The 19,910-nt window shown below is 50.3% G+C and overlaps 2 protein-coding genes across 2 annotated transcripts in view; both read left to right on the top strand.

The window, feature by feature from the left end:
* LOC141148310 (guanylate-binding protein 1-like) overlaps window positions 1-19,910 on the top strand; it is a 1,084,899-nt gene that overhangs the window by 503,832 nt on the left and 561,157 nt on the right. The gene's annotated exons all lie outside the window — the stretch shown is intronic.
* Window positions 17,769-19,910, top strand: part of LOC141148303 (perforin-1-like) — a 32,942-nt gene continuing 30,800 nt past the window's right edge. Inside the window, exon 1 of the mRNA XM_073635601.1 lies at window positions 17,769-17,832. The gene's annotated coding sequence lies outside the window, so the exon portion shown is untranslated. The remainder of the gene's footprint in view (window positions 17,833-19,910) is intronic.

Raw genomic sequence — 19,910 nt, 5'->3', positions numbered from 1 at the left:
CAAGGCTTTTGTATTAAAAAATTAAATCTATATAGTGAAAAGTGTCCATTGGATTTGAAGATATCAATGTATCTGAACACCATATAAATGATCACATTTGGACATATTCTTTGAAATCTGTATGCTTTGAATGACCAGAATTTGTCTTTCTTGCTTTGCCAAAGAAAATGATTAATAAATAAAACTGCCTGTGCAATGTAAGGCGTATTCCTTCTCTGTGTCTGATATAATCATATGATATCAATTACTAACTCCCCTTTACAGCTCTCTTCATGCAGGAACACGGAGAGGAGAAGGGCTGGGCTGCCAAGTGTCTGATTACTCAAAGTCTATAAGGAGCCCAAACTTTTCTTTTTTAGAACCCTTGTCAGGTTTACCATCTGGAGCTCCCCAAGAGAGATTTCCTATTACTTCCTGTTCTGTGGACAATTTTTTTACTAGACAGGAAGTGAAGGAAAATCTGTGACAATAAAAAAGCTGTAAAAAAAAAAAAAGAAAGAAAATTAAGATAAATCAAATGAGCTCCACCCTCACTTCAAAATATCATATATTTGGGAAACAATAATGAAAACTTCAGGTCTTTCACTCTCTAACACTAATTGAAAAAACAAAAAAAATAAATAACCCTTTATCATTACTTACTTATCAAAATGCACTGATCATCCATAGCCTTATGACTACTTACCCAATATTTAGTAGGTCCCCCTTTTGCCACCAAAGCAGGCCTGACCCATAGAGGCATGCAGTGATGTCACTAGGATAGTGTCACCTGGTACGGTAAAACATGGTGTCTATCCCCCCACAATCATTTTTTAAATCTGCGGGAATGAGGGAGGGGAGAGAGAGAGACGGCAGAGAGAGAGGGGGCAGGGAGAGAGAAAAAGAGAGGGCAGAGAGATAGAAGGGGGAGAGAGAGAGAGGGCAAATGAGAGAGGGGGTGGGGAGGGAGAGAGAGGGGGCAGTGAGAAAGAGAATAAGAGGGGAACAGGGAGAGAGGGGGGCAGGGAGAGAGAGAGAGGAGAGGGGGAGAGAGAGAGGGGAGTAGAGAGAGGGGAGAGGGGGAGATGGGAGAGAGAGAGATGGGAGAGAGAGAGAGGGGGGAGAGAGAGGGGGAGAGATAGAGAGGAGGGGAGAGATAGCGAGAGAGAGAGGGGGAGGTAGAGATAGAGACAGGGGAGAGGGAGGGAGAGAGAGAGAGAGAGAGAAAGAGAGAAAAAGGGGGAGAGGGGTAGAGAGAGGGGGGAGAGAGAGCAAGTGAGAAAGGGGGGAGAAAGAGGGGGAGGAGAGAGAAAGAGGGAGAGGGGTAGAGAGAGGGGGGAGAGAGCGAGAGAGAAAGGGGGAGAAAGAGGGGGAGGAGAGAGCGAGAGAGAAAGGGGCAGATGGGTGGAGAGGGATAGAGTCGGGAGAGAGGGGAGAGGGAGAGAGAATGGGGGAGAGAGAGAGAAAGAGGGAGGAGAGGGGGAGAGAGAAGGGAGGGGGAGAGAGAAAGAGAGAGGGGAGAGGGAGGGAGGGAGAGAAAGAGAGGGGTGAGATAGAGGGGAAGGGAGAGGGAGAGAGGGCAAGGGAGAGAGAGGGGGAGTAAAGAGAGGGGAGAGGGGGAGAGAGAGAGAGAGGGAGGAGAGAGAGGGAGGAAAGAGAGGGGAGAGAGAGGGGGGAGGGAGTAAGAGAGAGGGAGAGAAAGAGAGAGAGAGAGGGGAGAGAGAGAGATAGAAAGGGGGAGAGGGGTAGAGAGAGGGGGGAGAGAGCGAGAGAGGGGGAGGAGAGAGAGAAAGGGGCAGAGGGGTGGAGAGGGATAGAGAGAGTCGGGAGAGAGGGGAGAGGGAGAGAAAGAGGGAGCAGAGGGGGAGAGAGAGAATGAGAGAGAGGGGGAGAGAGAAAGAGAGAGGGGAGAGGGAGGGAGAGAAAGAGAGGGGCGAGATAGAGGGGAAGGGAGAGGGAGAGAGGGCGAGGGACAGAGAGGGGGAGTAGAGAGAGGGGAGAGGGGGAGAGAGAGAGGGGGGGAGAGAGAGGGAGGAAAGAGAGGGGAGAGATAGAGAGAGAGAGAGGGGGAAGGAGTAAGAGAGAGGGAGAGAAAGAGAGAGAGGGGAGAGAGAAAGAGAGAGAGAGAAAGGGGGAGAGGGGTAGAGAGAGAGGGGGAGAGAGCGTGAGAGAAAGGGGGGAAAAAGAGGGGGAGGGGAGAGAGAGAGAGGGGCGGGAGAGAGGGGAAGAGAGAGGGAGAGAGAGGGGAGTAGAGAGAAGGGGGAGGGGGAGATTGGAGAGGGAGAGAGAGAGGGGGAAAGAGGGGGGAGAGGGAGGAGGGATGGGGAGAGATAGAGAGAGAGAGAGAGAGGGGAGAGGGAGAGGGGAGAGAGAGAGAGAGGGGAGAGAGGGGAGAGGGAGTAAGAGAGAGAGGGGGGAGGGGGAGAGAGAGAGAGAGAGGGGAGGGGGAGAGAGAGAGAAAGGGGGAGAGGGGTGGAGAGGGGTAGAGAGAGAGAGAGGGGGAGAGGGAAGAGGGAGAAAGGGAGAGAGAAAGAGGGGGGAGAGAGAGAGGGGGAGAAAGGGGGAGAAAGGGGGAGAGAGGGGGGAGAGGGGAGGGGGAGGGAGGTAAAGAGAGAAAGATGGGGGGGGCAGGGAGAGAGAGGGGAAAGAGAAAGAGAGAGGGGGATGGGGCACTGGAGAGAGAATGAGAGGTGAACAGGTAGAGAGAGAGAGAGAGAAGGGAAAGAAGGGAGAGAAGGGAGAGACAGAGGGGACAGGGAGAGAGAGGGGGCAGGGAGAAAGCGAGAGGGCAAAGAGGGAGGGAGCATGGAGAGAGAGAGAAAGGGGGCAGGGAGAGTGATAGAGAGGGCAGGGAGAGAGAGGGGGAGAGAGAAAGGACAGAGAGAGAGAACGGGTGCAGGGGGAGAGAAAAGGGGGCACCCTAAGAGAAGGGGGCAGAGTCTGGTCAGTGCTCACTCACTTGGATGGTTCCCGGGGGCTCACTGGTTTCAATGTGGCTGTTGGCTTGTTTCATCTTTCTGCCTCCACATCCCCTTTACAGACGGAGCACACAGACAGGCATTGTAACAAGAGATACCATGGGGCAGTGGCGGCTGGTGCTCAAAATTTATGGATACGCAGCCACTGTACCCATAAATTGCCACCACTGTGCCATCAAATGCAGTTACTGTATCCATCAATTGCTGCCAGTGTGCCCATCAATTGCCACCACTGTGCCCATCAATTGCCGCCATTGTGCCCCATCAATTGCTGCCAGTGTGCCCCATCAATTGCTGCCAGAGTGCCCCATCAATTGCTGCCAGTGTGCCCCATCAATTGCCGCCAGTGTGCCCCATCAATTGCTGCCAGTGTGCCCCATCAATTGCCGCCAGTGTGCCCCCCCCACCCAGCACTTAACTGTCTCGGTGCTGTCCTCCATGCTCCGAGTCCTCATGTCTTCTTCCATCCTCTTCCCATCCTCTGCTATGATTGAACGCCTGATAGGCATCCAATCACAGTGCCTATGATGAAGATATTTGCCAGCACACCATGGAACGACGTAGAGTCCAAACGTGTAATTTATTGCATGATCACAACACAAGGAGAGTGCAATGCCTGACGAAGGGGTCCTGCGTGACTCCAAAACGTTGCACTCTCCTTGTGTTGTGATTAGGGATGAGCTTCGAGTTCGAGTCGAACTCATGTTCGACTCGAACATCGGCTGTTTGCCAGTTCGCCGAACAGCGAACAGCGAACAATTTGGGGTGTTCGCGGCAAATTTGAATGCCGCGGAACACCCTTTAAAAGTCTATGGGAGAAATCAAAAGTGCTAATTTTAAAGGCTTATATGCATGGTATTGTCATAAAAAGTGTTTGGGGACCTGGGTCCTGCCCCAGGGGACATGTATCAATGCAAAAAAAAGTTTTTTCGGGAGCAGTGATTTTAATAATGCTTAAAGTCAAACAATAAAAGTGTAATATCCCTTTAAATTTCGTACCTGGGGGGTGTCTATAGTATGCCTGTAAAGGGGCACATGTTTCCCGTGTTTAGAACAGTCTAACAGCAAAATGACATTTCAAAGGAAAAAAGTAATTTAAAACTACTCGTAAATATACTGATTTGCCAGCCCGACAATACACATAAAAGTTAATTAATAAAAACGGCATGGGAATTCCTCACAGGGGAACCCCGAACCAAAATTAAAAAAAAAATGATGTGAGGGTCCCCCTAAATTCCATACCAGGCCCTTCAGGTCTGGTATGGATATTAAGGGGAACCCCGGCCAACATTTTTTTTAAAAATGGCGTGGGGTACCCCCAAAAATCCAGACCAGACCCTTATCCGAGCACGCAACCTGGCAGGCCGCAGGAAAAGAGGGGGGGACGAGAGAGCGCTCCCCCTCCTGAACCGTACCAGGCCACATGCCCTCAACATTGGGAGGGTGCTTTGGGGGTAGCCCCCCAAAACACTTTGTCCCCATGTTGATGGGGGCAAGGGCCTCATCCCCACAACCCTTGCCCGGTGGTTGTGGGGTCTGTGGGCAGGGGGATTATCGGAATCTGGAAGCCCCCTTTAACAAGGGTCCCCCAGATCCCGGCCCTCCCCCTGTGTGAAATGGTAAGGGGCTACGAAAGTACCCCTACCATTTCACAAAAAAAAAGTCAAAAATGTTAAAAATGACAAGAGACAGTTTTTGACAATTCCTTTATTTAAATGCTTCTTCTTTCTTCTATTTTCTATCTTCTTTCATCTATCTTCTTTCTTCTATCTTCTATCTTCCTTCGGTTTCTTCCTCCATCTTCTTCTTCTTCTGGTTCGTGTTCTTCTGGTTCTTCTTGTTCTTCTGGTTCTTCATCCGGTCTTCTCGTCCGGCATCTTCCTCAGCGGCGCCGTCTTCACTTCATCTTCTTTCCTCGGGCCACTCCGAATCCACGATTGGATGGGAGGCTCCCGCTGTGTGACGCTTCTCCTCTTCTGACAGTTCTTAAATAATGGAGGGTGGGTGACCCCGCCCCCCTCTGACGCAGGGCGGGTGACCCCGCCCCCCTCTGACATCACGGGGATTGCCACAGGGAAGTCCCCGTGCGTCAGAGGGGGGCGGGGTCACCCGCCCTCCATCATTTAAGAACTGTCAGAAGAGAAGCGTCACACAGCGGGAGCCTCCCATCCAATCGTGGATTCGGAGCGGCCCGAGGAAAGAAGATGAAGTTAAGACGGCGCCGCTGAGGAAGATGCCGGACGAGAAGACTGGATGAAGAACCAGAAGAACAAGAAGAACCAGAAGAACAAGAACCAGAAGAAGAAGAAGATGGAGGAAGAAACCAAAGGAAGATAGAAGAAAGAAGATAGAAAATAGAAGAAAGAAGAAGCATTTAAATAAAGAATTGTCAAAAACTGTCTCTTGTAATTTTTGACATTTTTGACATTTTTATTGTGAAATGGTAGGGGTACTTTTGTACTCCCTTACCATTTCACACAGGGGGGAGGGCCGGGATCTGGGGGTCCCCTTGTTAAAGGGGGCTTCCAGATTCCAATAAGCCCCCTGCCCGCAGACCCCCACAACCACCGGGCCAGGGTTGTGGGGATGAGGCCCATGTCCTCATCAACATGGAGACAAGGTGCTTTGGGGGCTACTCCCAAAGCACCCTCCCAATGTTGAGGGCATGTGGCCTGGTACGGTTCAGGAGGGGGGGCGCTCTCTCGTCCCCCCTCTTTTCCTGCGGCCTGCCAGATTGCGTGCTCGGATAAGGTGTCTGGTATGGATTTTTGGGGGTACCCCACGCCATTTTTTAAAAAAATGTTGGCACGGGGTTCCCCTTAAAATCCATACCAGACCTGAAGGGTCTAGTATAGATTTTGAGGGGGACCCCACGCCAATTTTTTTTTTTTATTTTGGCCGGGGTTCCCCTTAATATCCATACCAGACCTGAAGGGCCTGGTATGGAATTTAGGGGGACCCCCACGTCATTTTTTTTTAAATTTTGGTTCAGGGCTCCCCTGTGGGGAATTCCCATGCCGTTTTTATCTTTAACTTTTATGTGTATTGTCGGGCCGGCAATTCATTATAGCCGCGAGTAGTTTTAAATGACTTTTTTCCTTTGAAATGTCATTTTGCTGTCAGACTGTTCTAAACACGGGAAACATGCACCCCTTTACAGGCATACTATAGACACCCCCCAGGTACAAAATTTAAAGGAATATTACACTTTTATTGTTTGACTTTAAGCATTATTAAAATCACTGCTCCCAAAAAAACAGCCGTTTTTAAAACTTTTTTTTGCATTGATCCATGTCCCCTGGGGCAGGACCCGGGTCCCCAAACACTTTTTAGGACAATACCATGCAAATTAGCCTTTAAAATGAGCACTTTTGATTTAGAACGTTCGAGTCCCATAGACTTCAATGGGGTTCTAACGTTCGTGCAAAGTTTTGGTCTGTTCGCAAGTTCTGGTGCGAACCAAACCGGGGGGTGTTCGGCTCATCCTTAGTTGTGATCATGCAATAAATTACACGTTTGGACGCTATCTATGCCGTTCCATGGTGTGCTGGCAAATATCTTCATTTTTACTTGAACTAGTATCCAGCTGGTTGTTGCTGCAGCACCCATATCCGTGAGCTCATCCAGGAATGTGTGCGATGGAAATATGAAGTATCAATCACAGTGCCTGTCACTTCAGCCAATCAGGTGACAGGGTAACCAGACCCGAGCATCCTGATTGGCTGGATGATTCAGTGTTAGGAAAGCGATGTATTCGCTTCCCTAACACAACACTAAGTAAACAGCGAACGCACAGCATTGCGCCTGCTGTTTACCAATTTGGAAGCCTATTAGAGCCGACAGCTCTAATCAGGAGCTTCCAAAAAAAAACGCCTCTGTAATTCAGATGCCCCGTGCCCGACAAGGGGCCAGACACCTTAATAGGGGGCGGTAGCGGCGACAATAGATAGATTCATGCAATGCATGAATCTATCTATTGGTGATAAACAGGTGCAGGAGAGAGGGAAAAAAAGGAAAATTCACTTTGCACTACTAGATCTGAGGGGTAGATCTGAAATGAGGGGAAGCTCTGCTGATTTTATCATCCAATCATGTGCAAGCTCAAATGCTATTTTTTATTTTCCTTGCATGTCCCCCTCAGATCTACAGCGACTGCACTTGAAAGTGCCCATGTAGTGCAAAGTGGATTTGCCTTTCATAAATAACCTCCAATGTAACAATTCTAGAGAACAATAACAAATGGTTACTTTTATTTCTAATTCCCTTTCGCTTTCTCGAGAATTGTTACATCCTATCTTTTGCTATAAAGACCTATGTAGATGGAGCGCCATCTAGTGGCCATAATATGGTTTTTACATAATTTAACACATTGCACCTATGTGGTCACACACAGAATAAGAACAGATACCGAGAATTACATCCAGTATACAGGACAAGAGAAGTGGTACTGTGCAGAGTCCATACATACAGAATAAGAACAGATACTGAGAATTACACCCGGCATACAGGACAAGAGAAGTGGTAGTGTGCAGAGTCCATACATACAGAATAAGAACAGATACTGAGAATTACACCCGGCATACAGGACAAGAGAAGTGGTACTGTGCAGGGTCCATACATACAGAATAAGAACAGATACTGAGAATTACACCCAGCATACAGGACAAAGAAGCAGTGGTGACACCTGCCCAAAGGGTAACAAGGGGGCCACCACTACACAGTGTGTTACAGATCTGCAGCGGAGCCAGGGGTGGATCCGGGGGGGAGTGGCAATCTCCCCGCCGAGAATGCGGGTGAGTGGGCGGGCTGCTCCGTGGATGAGAGAGTGGGAGGCTCCGTGGGTGAGAGAACAGGCCGCTCTGTGGGCAGGCTGGGCTGTCAGGCGGCTCGGTTGGTGAGAGAGTGGGCGAGCAGATGGGCGGCTCATGGGTGAGCGGACAGCTGGCCAATCAGGGACCCGGCAGGCGGGGAAGCAGAGAGATGATATCATCTCTCACTGCCCGGCGCCCGCCCTGCATTCCTGCAGTGCAGTTGTGCCCTCACTGTGCAGGCTGCCGTGGGAAGCAGAGAGGTGACATCATCTCTCTGCTGCCTGGCTAGTTATCTGCTGCCTGACTTGCAAGAGACCACCTTAGCAGGAAAGTGACACAGAAAATGACAATCCACAACGTGTGGCAGGCGACATGGCAAGTGACAATCCGTGACGTGGCAAGTGACAATCTGCAATGTGTGGCAGGTGACTTGCAAGTGACAATCTGCATCTGGTGACAGGCAATGTGGCAAGTGACAATCCACATCTAGTGACAGGCGACGTGGCAAGTGACAATCCGCATCTAGTGACAGGCGACGTGGCCAGTGACAATCTGCATCTGGTGACAGGCGACGTGGCAAGTGACAATCCACATCTGGTGACAGGCAATGTGGCAAGTGACAATCCACATCTGGTGACAGGCGACGTGGCAAGTGACAATCCACATCTGGTGACAGGCAACGTGGCAAGTGACAATTCGCAACCTGTGGCAGGTGATGTGGCAAGTGACAATCCGCATCTGGTGACAGGCGATGTGGCAAGTGACAATCCGAATCTGGTGACAGGCTACGTGGCAAGTGACAATCCTCATGATAGGCGACGTGGCAAGTGACAATCCGCATCTGGTGACAGGCGATGTGGCAAGTGACAATCCGAATCTGGTGACAGGCTACGTGGCAAGTGACAATCCTCATGATAGGCGACGTGGCAAGTGACAATCTGCATCTGGTGGCAGGCGATGGTGGCAAGTTACAGGTTCCAGGCTCCTACTGATTCTGCATTATGGTGAGTTGAACTATTTCATTTTATATAGCAATGTGATAATAGAAATTGAACTGCCAACACCAGCTATTTCCCCAATAAATTGCCCCCAAAAAAAACATATTTTCTGGCGGTGCCCCTCCCGAGACTTTGGATCTGCCCCTGAGCTGAGCGGTGCGAGTGTTCACAGCTCGTTTCTGCATCCAGCCAGCACAAGTCTTTCAGTCACTCCCCTGTGAGGTGGAGTGATCTCCGCCTTATAGGAGCTTCATGGCTGACATGATGTCATGATTCAGAGGCTGGGAGCATGGGATTGAACAGAAAAAAATAGTGCTGCTAATACGACCTGCGAGTAGCCAGAACCCATGTGCACTGCAAGTGAGTGAGCAGAGCGGCTTATAACCTTACCTAAGGTACTGTAATATGCAGAATGGAAGGGATTGATGTACTGACACTGGTCACTGATGTAGTACTGACCAGTGGCAATTCATTAACCCCTTTGTGCTGCATTAATGGCGGTGGTTTTAACTGCATTAATTAATCAGTGTTCATTTTGGCAGCAAATTTCGATTTAGTTTTAGTCTTAGGACTAAAATGGCATTTTGGTTTTAGTCCCATTTTAGTCTTCTGCAATTGTTTTAGTTTTAGTCGTTTTTAGTCGACTAAATCTCCAGTACATTTTAGTCATCTAAAATCGAATGGGTGTAATTAAATTGTAAGGCATTCGTTAACATTTCTCTAGAATTTCCAAACTCATTACATACTGCTGGAGTGAAAAATAGCCAGGGCTTTTTTTCTGCCGGAACTTGCCGGAACGCAGTTCCGCCACCTCAGGCAGCCCTCTCCTCTGCAGTCTGTCACATAGAACAGAAGCCGATAGAGGAAGTTTTCTATACCATTCACTTCCTCCACCAGCTTCTGTATGTTAGGCATCCAGGGAATGTGCTCCACAGCTGACTGATCAGATTTCGGAGGCAGCTCTCCCCACCTGCTGTCTGTCAGATCAGTGTAGCACGGAGCCCAGCTCTCTGAAACTCCTCCTCGGTTCTGTGCTACACTGATCTACTGATCTGTCAGCCGGTGTCTTATCGAATTCAGTCCCCTATCATATAGTGTCCTCCCTGTACTGCGCAGGCGCAGTACGGAGGACAAAAGAGACTCCGAAAGTCTCCGAAGTTCAACAGCTGATCGTCAGCTGTACACGGCGCCTGCGCATTTATTCTTACCCTATGTCCAGGATCATTCCCTACTATCCAAGTGGACATAGAGTTAGAATAAATATTTGCCGAGCGCAGCGAGGCCGTGCCCGAAGCGTGGCGAGCGAAGCGAGCCCGCGAGGGGCCCTCTTACACTGCCATCGCTAACAGGTGCCCGAGCGCCGTGTACAGCTGATGGTCAGCTGATCAACTTCGGGCATTTTCGGCATCTCCTGCTCCTCCGTACTGCGCAGGCGCTGCGCCTGCGCAGTACGAGGCGGACACTATCTGATACGAGGACACTATATGGCAGAACACCGGAGCTTCACGGAGGAGGCTGCACAGTGAGCTGAGGGGGGGAGCCTGATTTGACAGAATGAAAGTCTGCTCAGTACAGCTCTAATGAAGGTGAGATAGCTGTGGAGGGAAAGGGGGGGGCTGGTTGTGCAGAGAGAGTAGAGACTGAAGTTGTGGATGTTCTGCGGAGGTCAGAGCTGGGGGGGTAGATTGTGCAAAGTGAGAGTTGTGAGCAGGGGAAATGTCTACAGGGTCAAGAGTGCTTGGGGGGCTTGGGGTGCAGAGGTGGAAGATGGGGGGTTGTAGAGAGTTAGAGCTGTAGATGGGGGCGCAGAAGTGAAATGTGGAGGGGGGATAGGCTGTGGATGGGAGTGCAGAGGTGATTGTGGACTGGGGGTGTAAGCAGTGGATGGGGGTGTGCAGAGGTGATTGTGGACTGGGGGTGTAAGCAGTGGATGGGGGTGTGCAGAGGTGATTGTGGACTGGGGGTGTAAGCAGTGGATGGGGGTGTGCAGAGGTGATTGTGGACTGGGGGTGTAAGCAGTGGATGGGGGTGTGCAGAGGTGATATGTTGACAGAGGTTAAAAGGGGAATTGTGGATGGGGGGAGGGGACTGGCATGGCTATGTGAATTGTGAAATGTGGGGGTGGAGGGGGTGAGCTGGCTATGGATGGAGGGGGTAAACTGTGGAGAGGGGGGAGAGGGTGAGGTGTGGGGAGGTGAACTGTGGAGAGGGTGAGATGTGGGGGGGAGGTGAACTGTGGAGAGGGTGAGATGTGAGGGGGAGGTGAACTGTGGAGAGGGTGAGATGTGGGGGGGAGGTGAACTGTGGAGAGGGTGAGATGTGGGGGGGAGGTGAACTGTGGAGAGGGGGGAGAGGGTGAGCTGTGGGGAGAGGTGAACTGTGGAGAGGGTGAGATGTGGGGGGAGGTGAACAGTGGAGAGGGTGAGATGTGGGGGGAGGTGAACTGTGGAGAGGGTGAGATGTGGGGGGAGGTGAACTGTGGAGAGGGGGGAGAGGGTGAGCTGTGGGGAGAGGTGAACTGTGGAGAGGGTGAGATGTGAGGGGGGAGGTGAACTGTGGAGAGGGTGAGATGTAGGGGGGAGGTGAACTGTGGAGAGGGTGAGATGTGGGGGGGAGGGGAACTGTGGAGAGGGTGAGATGTGGAGGGAGGTGAACTGTGGAGAGGGTGAAATGTGGGGGGATGTGAACTGTGGAGAGGGTGAGCTGTGGGGGGAGGTGAACTGTGGAGAGGGGGGAGAGGATGAGGTGTGGAGAGGAAGGGGGAGAGGGTGAGCTGTGGGGGGTTAACTGTGGAGAAGGGGGAGAGGGGGAGAGGGTGAGCTGTGGGGGGGGTTAACTGTGGAGAAGGGGGAGAACTGTGGAGAGGGTGAGATGTGGGGGGGAGGTGAACTGTGGAGAGGGGGGAGAGGGTGAGCTGTGGGGAGAGGTGAACTGTGGAGAGGGTGAGATGTGAGGGGGGAGGTGAACTGTGGAGAGGGTGAGATGTGGGGGGAGGTGAACTGTGGAGAGGGTGAGATGTGGGGGGGAGGTGAACTGTGGAGAGGGGGAAGAGGGTGAGCTGTGGAGAGGAAGGGGGAGAGGGTGAGCTGTGGGGGGTTAACTGTGGAGAAGGGGGAGAGGGGGAGAGGGTGAGCTGTGGGGGGGTTAACTGTGGAGAAGTGGGAGAACTGTGGAGAGGGTGAGATGTGGGGGGGAGGTGAACTGTGGAGAGGGGGGAGAGGGTGAGCTGTGGGGAGAGGTGAACTGTGGAGTGGGTGAGATGTGAGGGGGGAGGTGAACTGTGGAGAGGGTGAGATGTGGGGGGAGGTAAACTGTGGAGAGGGTGAGATGTGGGGAGGAGGTGAACTGTGGAGAGGGGGCAGAGTGTGAGCTGTGGGGGGGAGGTGAACTGTGGAGAGGGTGAGATGTGAGGGGGGAGGTGAACTGTGGAGAGGGTGAGATGTGGGGGGGAGGTGAACTGTGGAGAGGGTGAGATGTGGGGGGGAGGTGAACAGTGGAGAGGGTGAGATGTGGGGGGGAGGTGAACTGTGGAAAGGGTGAGATGTGGGGGGGAGGTGAACTGTGGAGAGGGTGAGATGTGGGGGGGAGGTGAACTGTGGAGAGGGGGCAGAGGGTGAGCTGTGGGGGGGAGGTGAACTGTGGAGAGGGTGAGATGTGAGGGGGGAGGTAAACTGTGGAGAGGGTGAGATGTGGGGGTGAGGTGAACTGTGGAGAGGGTGAGATGTGGGGGGGAGGTGAACTATGGAGAGGGGGAGAGGGTGAGGTGTGGGGAGGTGTACTGTGGAGAGGGTGAGATGTGGGGGGGAGGTGAACTGTGGAGAGGGTGAGATGTGGGGGGGAGGTGAACTGTGGAGAGGGCGAGATGTGGGGGGGAGGTGAACTGTGGAGAGGGTGAGATGTGGGGGGGAGGTGAACTGTGGAGAGGGTGAGATGTGGGGGGATGTGAACTGTGGAGAGGGTGAGCTGTGGGGGGAGGTGAACTGTGGAGAGGGGGGAGAGGGTGAGGTGTGCGGAGGTGAACTGTGGAGAGGGTGAGATGTGAGGGGGGAGGTGAACTGTGGAGAGGGGGAAGAGGGTGAGCTGTGGAGAGGAAGGGGGAAAGGGTGAGCTGTGGGGGGTTAACTGTGGAGAAGGGGGAGAACTGTGGAGAGGGGGGAGAGGGTGAGCTGTGGGGGGAGGTGAACTGTGGAGAGAAAGGGGGGAGGGTGAGCTGTGGGGGGGACGTGAACTGTGGGGGGGTGAACTGTGGAGAGGGTAAGCTGTGAGGGGGAGGTGAACTGTGGAGAGGAAGGGGGGAGGGTGAGCTGTGAGGGGGACGTGAACTGTGAAGAGGGTGAGCTGTGTGGGGGGGAGGTGAACTGTGGAGAGGGTGAGATGTGAGGGGGGAGGTAAACTGTGGAGAGGGTGAGATGTGGGGGTGAGGTGAACTGTGGAGAAGGTGAGATGTGGGGGGGAGGTGAACTGTGGAGAGGGTGAGATGTGGGGGGATGTGAACTGTGGAGAGGGTGAGCTGTGGGGGGAGGTGAACTGTGGAGAGGGGGGAGAGGGTGAGGTGTGCGGAGGTGAACTGTGGAGAGGGTGAGATGTGAGGGGGGAGGTGAACTGTGGAGAGGGGGAAGAGGGTGAGCTGTGGAGAGGAAGGGGGAAAGGGTGAGCTGTGGGGGGTTAACTGTGGAGAAGGGGGAGAACTGTGGAGAGGGGGGAGAGGGTGAGCTGTGGGGGGAGGTGAACTGTGGAGAGGAAGGGGGGAGGGTGAGCTGTGGGGGGGAGGTGAACTGTGGAGAGGAAGGGGGGAGGGTGAGCTGTGAGGGGGACGTGAACTGTGGAGAGGGTGAGCTGTGGGGGGTTAACTGTGGAGAAGGGGGAGAGGGGGGAGAGGGTGAGCTGTGGGGGGGTTAACTATGGAGAAGGGGGAGAACTGTGGAGAGGGGGGAGAGGGTGAGCTGTGAGGGGGACGTGAACTGTGGGTGAGCTGTGGGGGGAGGGAGGTGAGCTGTGGGGGAGTGAACTGTGGACGAGAGAAGAGAAGGTAACCAGAGGGAGGAGGGGGTAAGCTGTGGAGAGGGGGGGTTAAACTGAGAAGAGAAGGTAACCAGAGGGAGGAGGGGGTAAGCTGTGGAGAGGGGGGGGTAAACTGAGAAGAGAAGGTAAGCTGTGCATGGAGGGAAAGGTAACCTGTGTGTGTGGGGGGGGGGGTGAGCTGTGGACGAGAGAAGAGAAGGTGACCTGTGGATGGGGAGGTGAGCTGTGGACAGGGAGGGAGAAGGTAAAGAACACTTAACTTCTCTTTCCCAAAGAATGGCGGTATTGGGGGCGGGAATAGGGGTGGAGTTGGGGGGGTGAGGGGGTGGAGAGTTGACTGGGGAGGGTGGGTTCCTGCACCTATTCTCTGAGAAAAAAAGCCCTGAAAATCGCATATGTTATTATTTATGGTATTGAGATATGAACATGCACTACAGATCAGTGTTCACTTTGAAGTCAAATTTCAATTTAGTTTTAGTCTAAAGCCTCGTACACACGATCGGACTAGCCGACGTAGGACTTTTGTTGCAGGAAAGTTTGTTTGTTTGCACAGCCAACATTTGTCTGATGAAAGCCGAAAAAGCTTGTGCGATGGAGCGTACACACGGTCGGATGTTGCCTTAAAACAGGTCATTTGCATGTTTGTTGTCAAAAAGTACGATCGTGTGTATGGGTCTTTAGTCTTTTGACTAAAATGCCATTTTAGTTTTAGTCCCATTTTAGTCTTTTGACTAAAATGCCATTTTAGTTTTAGTCGTATTTTAGTCATCTCAATTGTTTTATTAGTCAAATAAAATAGTATTCATTTAGTCGACTAAAATGTTTTAGTTGTTTTAGTCGACTAAATTAACACTGGGCACCATCAGTGTTAATGATCCCCTTTATGCAGCAGCATGAAGGGGTTTATAAACACCGACAGTGATGGGCTTGATGTACGAACCAAATGTAAGTTCGACTCGAACATCGTCTGTTCGTTTGTTCATAGAACAAACTAGCTTATGGGGCACTCGCGGGCGCTGACAAGCCCCCCATAATGCACTGCAAGTTTGCACTGCATTAAAAGCTGCTGATTGGCCAAAGCATGCACCTGACCTGTATGCTTTGGTCAATCACAGCGCACTGTGCTGTGAGAGCCATGATTGGCCAAAGGCTGGTTCCTTTGGCCAATCATGGCTCGGTCAATGCCCCACACTATATAAGGCTGCTTACACGGCGGCCGTGTATAGTGTACATCAAAAGAGAAGTAGGGTTCTTTTTTCCCCCATATATACTTGCCTAGGTGGATGCAGTATGGGTCCGATGCTGCATCTGTCCCACACCGCCCCTGCACTGAAAACCGAGCCATCGAATACCACCGATGCCTCGATTCTCACTCCTCCCCGGGTGGAGAGCGGCTGACTCTCAATCAGCATCCCTCCACTCTGCCCCCCCACTCACTTACTGGAGCACTGAGCTGTGGAGGGGCAGGGTGCGGCTCACTGAGACGCTGAAATGGGTGTCAGTCCAGGTACCTGCTGGATCCAGACTTTATTGTCGGGATGACGCAGCGCCTGGACTGATGACGGTGACATTTGCAGAGAGCGGACTTCAGACCGTTCTCTGCTGAAAATGGTCACAGGAGTGCAAAATGAATTGCACTCCTGTGACCCATAGGAGAAGCCCAGCCAAACTAGCTCAGGATGAACTTCTCCTTTAATGGAGAGAGATTAGACAGGGTAGTTAATGGATTGAGCGTGCAGTCAGTGCAGTGTATATAATACAGTGTAGAGTATACAGTGTTCAGTGTAGTGAATATAATACAGTGCAGAGAATACAGTGTTCAGTGTAGTGTATATAATAAAGTGCAGAGTATACAGTGGAGCCAGTGTAGCGTATATAATACAGTGCAGAGTATATGTCAGAGGGGGGTGGGGGCAGGGTAACCGTGTGGTCCCGCCCTCAGTTATATAAGAACTGTCAGAAGAACAGAAGCGTCACACAGCGGGAACCTCCCATGGATGCGGATCATCCGGAGAATGAAGCAGGGAAGAAGACGCCGGAGGAAGATGTGGATGAGAAGAACGAAGGAAGAAGCAGGAGATCGGAGGAAGAAGAGGAAGAAGCAGGGGAAGAACCAGATGCAGGAAGAAAACCGAATGAAGACCATAGGAACATGGAAGAAGAAGCGGGGAAAGAAGAAGACATTAATAAAGGAATTGACAAAAACTGTCTCTTGTCTTTTTTAACATTTTTGACACTTTTTTTGTGAAATGGTAGGGGTACATTTGTACCCCATTACCATTTCACACGGGGGGGTGGGATCTGGGGGGGGAATCCAGATTCTGATAAGCCCCCCACCCACAGACCCCCACAACCACGGGGTAAGGGTTGTGGGGATGAGGCCCTTGTCCCCATCAACATGGGGACATCCTCCCCATGATGAGGGCATGTGGCCTGGTACGGTTGAAGAGGGGGGAGCGCTATCTCGTCCCCCCTCTTTTCCGTCGGCCTGCCAGGTTGTGTGCTCGGATAAGGGTCTGGTATGGATTTTTAGGGAGACCCCACGCCTTTTTTTTTAATTTTGGCGTGGGGTTCCCCTTTAAAATCCATACCAGACCTGAAGGGTCTGGCATGAATTTTGAGGGGGACCCCCACGCCATTTTTCTTTTTTTTAATTTGGTGCGGTGTTCCCCTTAATATCCATACCAGACCTGAAGGGCCTGGTATTGAATTTGGGGGGACCCCCACACATTTTTTTTTTTCAATTTTGGTTCAGGGTTCCCCTTAATATTCATACCAGACCCAAAAGGCCCGGTAATGCACTGTAGGGGAACCCCAGGCCGTTTTTTTCAATGACTTTTATGAGTATTGCAGAGACCCGACAATTCATTATAGCTGCCGGCACTACCGCTAGCATTTTTAAATGACTTTCTTTTCCTTTAGAAATGTCATTCTGCTCTCGGACTGTTGTAAACACGGGAAACATGCGTCACTTTACAGGCATACTATAGACACCCCCAGGTACGAAATTTAAAAGAATATTTCACTTTTAATTGTTTCACTTTAAACATTATTAAAATCACTGCTTCCGAAAAAACGGCCATTTTTAAGGCTGCGTGCTCGGATAAGGGTCTGGTATGGATTTTGAGAGGGGACCCCATGCCGTTTTTTTTTTACATTTTGGGGTGAGGTTCCCCTTAAAATCCATATCAGACCTAAAGGGCCTGGTATGGACGTTTTTTTTTTTCAATTTTTTTAAATTTGTATTGCCGTGAGCCGGCAATACTCTACAGCCGCAAGCAAGTTTAAATTACATTTTTTCCTTTAGAAATGTCATTGTTGCTGCGGCATGTTCTATACACCGCACAGATGCGCCACTTTACAGGCAGACTAAGGGGACCCCCCCCCACAGGCACGATATTTAAAGGAATATTTCATTTTTATTGTTTCGCTTTAAGCATCATTAAAATCACTGCTCCTGAAAAAATGATTGTTTTAAAAACTTTTTTTTGCATTGATACATGTCCCCCAGGGCAGTACCCAGGTCCCCAAACCCTTTTTATAGCAACAACTTGCATAAAAAGCCTTTAAAATTAGGACTTTTGATTTTTCATGTTCATGTACCATAGATTTTAATAGGGTTTGCATGTTCGCTAGAACTTTTTGCTTGGTCGAGATGTTCTGATGTGAACCGAACTGAGGGGTGTATGCCCCATCCCTAAACACACTGACATTAGTGCCACTAATGCAGCACAAAGGGCAAAATAAGTGGCACTTTGCAGAGTCCATACATACAAAATAAGAATAGGTACTAAAAATTGATCTTTAGCAGCCTTGGCTGGGTGTTGGAGGTTTTGCAGTAGAGAAGGGTGTAGATCTGTGGTGGGTTTTCTCAGTCAGACTGTCAGATGATTTGTTCCTTATTACACAATGTGAGAAGATGTGACCCCCCCCCAACACTCACATATAACACATTCAGACTCCTCCAGTCCTTCAGTGTCAGTGTGCTCATCACTGAGATCACATCAGAGAACCTCCAGAGGACATCCAGAACCTTCACTCTGGGTAAGTCCTTCTGTCCTCCTATTCACACCTATTAGTCACCATTAGGGATGAATTTCGGGTTTAGTTCTACCATGAGTTGAGGTTCAAGGTTTGTTTTCTCGGCAGAGCAATGCTCTAATTCAGCCAATCACATTTCTTGTAACCTAATGCACTGCAAAGGACACAGAACTATGGCTGGTAGGCTCATACGGACCAATAACGGGGGTTTTGTTATGTACCAGCCCCCCTCCACTATAAAAGGGAGCACAGAGCCACCATAGTGTCCTTGTATTGGAAGCTGTTACAGGGAAAGAATAGGCAAAGCTGACTAACTGCATAGGGACAGATTGGGGGCTGTTGGGAAACTGTACTTTAATTCTGATTGCTAGCTCTTTGGGCAACCAACCATTTTACTGCCCTTTATATCCCATACTATTATAGGCTTTTTATCATTTATTTTTTATTTTTTGAGGTCAGCGGTTACTATTAGCTGCTGTATCATCCATAGCAATTTTCTTTCAAAATGGTCTTTTGTCTCTGAATGTGGTATTTTTGGTGTTTTATTATTTGATTTTTTTTTTTTTTATTGATGTTGGTAGGGCCTTTTTTTGGTTAAATTGTTAATTTATGCTGCAAGATTTCCCGTATTAAACAGGCTTTTGTTTCTCGGGTGTCATTTTGGGGTTTTCATCTCTATTGGGTATTTTTGGATTTTAATGTATGTCATTTCCAAACTTGTATTGTTTTTGCACATATCATTACATAAATGATTGCCTGATGATTAGTATTATTGTCATTATTATATTAATGGGGTTGATTTACTAAAACTGGTGCACTCAGAATCTGGTAGAGCTGTGCACGGTAGCCAATCAGCTTGTTCAATTAGGCTTTGATAAACCTGGAAAATTGGTTAATTTGCAGAGCTGCACCAGATTTTGCACTCTCCAGTTTTATTAAATACCCCCCAGTTTATCATTAATACATCTCTATATTCTCACACATAGACATGACACAAAAGGGTAGACAAACAGACAAGGTATTTTTCACATGGAATTGTGTTTCATATTTTTATAGTGTAAATTTCCCCTCTCGACCCCCCCGCCCCCTTGTTGTTTTTAGACCGGGGATCTCCAAACTTTCTAAAGAAAGGGCCAGTTTACTGTCCTTCAGACTTTAGACGGACCGGACTGTGACCAGTGGGAGTAAACAATGCCCAATCTTTGGTATTAGGGGGAGAAATTGTTGGTCTCACTGGGTGGAATAGTGCCCTATTTTTGTTGCCAGTGGAAGGAACTATGTCTCATTGTTGGTGTCAGCGGCAAGATTGGTGACCTATTGTTGGTGTCAATGGCAGGAATTATGCCCCATTGTTGCTGTCAGTGGCAGGAATTATGCCCCATTGTTGGTGTCAGTGGCAGGAATTATGCCCAATTGTTGGTGTCAGTGGCAGGAATTATGCCCCATTGTTAGTGTTGGTGGCAGGAATTATGCCCAATTGTTGGTGTCAGTGGCAGGAATTATGCCCAATTGTTGGTGTCGGTGGCAGGAATTATGCCCCATTGTTGGTGTCAGTAGCAGGAATTATGCCCAATGGTTGGTGTCAGTGGCAGGAATTATGCCCCATTGTTGGTGTCGGTGGCAGGAATTATGCCCAATTGTTGGTGTCGGTGGCAGGAATTATACCCCATTGTTAGTGTCGGTGGCAGGAATTATGCCCAATTGTTGGTGTCGGTGGCGGGAATTATGGCCCATTGTTAGTGTCGGTGGCAGGAATTATGCCCAATTGTTGGTGTCGGTGGCAGGAATTATGCCCCAGTGTTGGTGTCAGTGGCAGGAATTATGCCCCAGTGTTGGTGTCAGTGGCAGGAATTATGCCCTATTGTTGGTGTCGGTGGCAGGAATTATGCCCTATTGTTGGTGTCGGTGGCAGGAATTATGCCCCATTGTTGGTGTCAATGGCAGGAATTATGCCCCATTGTTGGTGTCAGTGGCAGGAATTATGCCCCATTTTTGGTGTCGGTGGCAGGAATTATGCCCCATTGTTGGTGTCAGTGGCAGGAATTATGCCCCATTGTTGTCGTCGGTGGCAGGAATTATGC

This window comes from Aquarana catesbeiana, linkage group LG06 (assembly GCF_042186555.1).
Source record: "Aquarana catesbeiana isolate 2022-GZ linkage group LG06, ASM4218655v1, whole genome shotgun sequence".
Lineage (NCBI taxonomy): Eukaryota > Metazoa > Chordata > Amphibia > Anura > Ranidae > Aquarana > Aquarana catesbeiana.
This window is presented reverse-complemented; position numbering and strand designations above follow the sequence as displayed.